Here is a 473-nt window from a genome sequence, read left to right as displayed (position 1 = left end):
CTTTATGGGCCTCTGTCTTCTGTCCAAAATCGCTGCCGTGATGGTGTGAGGAATTCTGCATCTGGCACTTGTGCAACTGCACTTGTTAATGTTGGCCCTTTACACCTGCAGAAGAGAGACACAGGGTCTCACCTGCCTGGGCTGGGGCAGAATCACTGCCTGAAGGACCTCAGCATCCAGGCTGGTGTGATCAATATGAGCAGCAAATTCTTAAAATAGTATGGATTTTTTCCTCCAGCCTTCAGAAGAAAACATTTAATGAGCATATGAGCCAGTGAGTTGTTTCCCTCTCAAAAGGAATTCTTGGCTGAGGTTGAGTTTATGTCCCAGGAGCCATTTATCTCCCCTGACACTAACAGCAGATAGATAGGGAGCAGCTCCATATCAGATGTCCTGGTTGTAGATTAGCTGGTTTACAGCAGCCTGCTCGATCCCTGGGTGCTCCCCAGAGGCTGGAACATGGCTCTGTGCAG

The sequence above is a fragment of the Manacus candei genome, unplaced genomic scaffold (genome assembly GCF_025592945.1).
Source record: "Manacus candei isolate 608988 ecotype Guabito, Panama unplaced genomic scaffold, ASM2559294v1 h1tg000002l, whole genome shotgun sequence".
Classification (NCBI taxonomy): Eukaryota; Metazoa; Chordata; class Aves; order Passeriformes; family Pipridae; genus Manacus; species Manacus candei.
The sequence above is the reverse complement of the archived record's forward strand: the minus strand, read 5'-3'. Positions refer to the sequence as shown.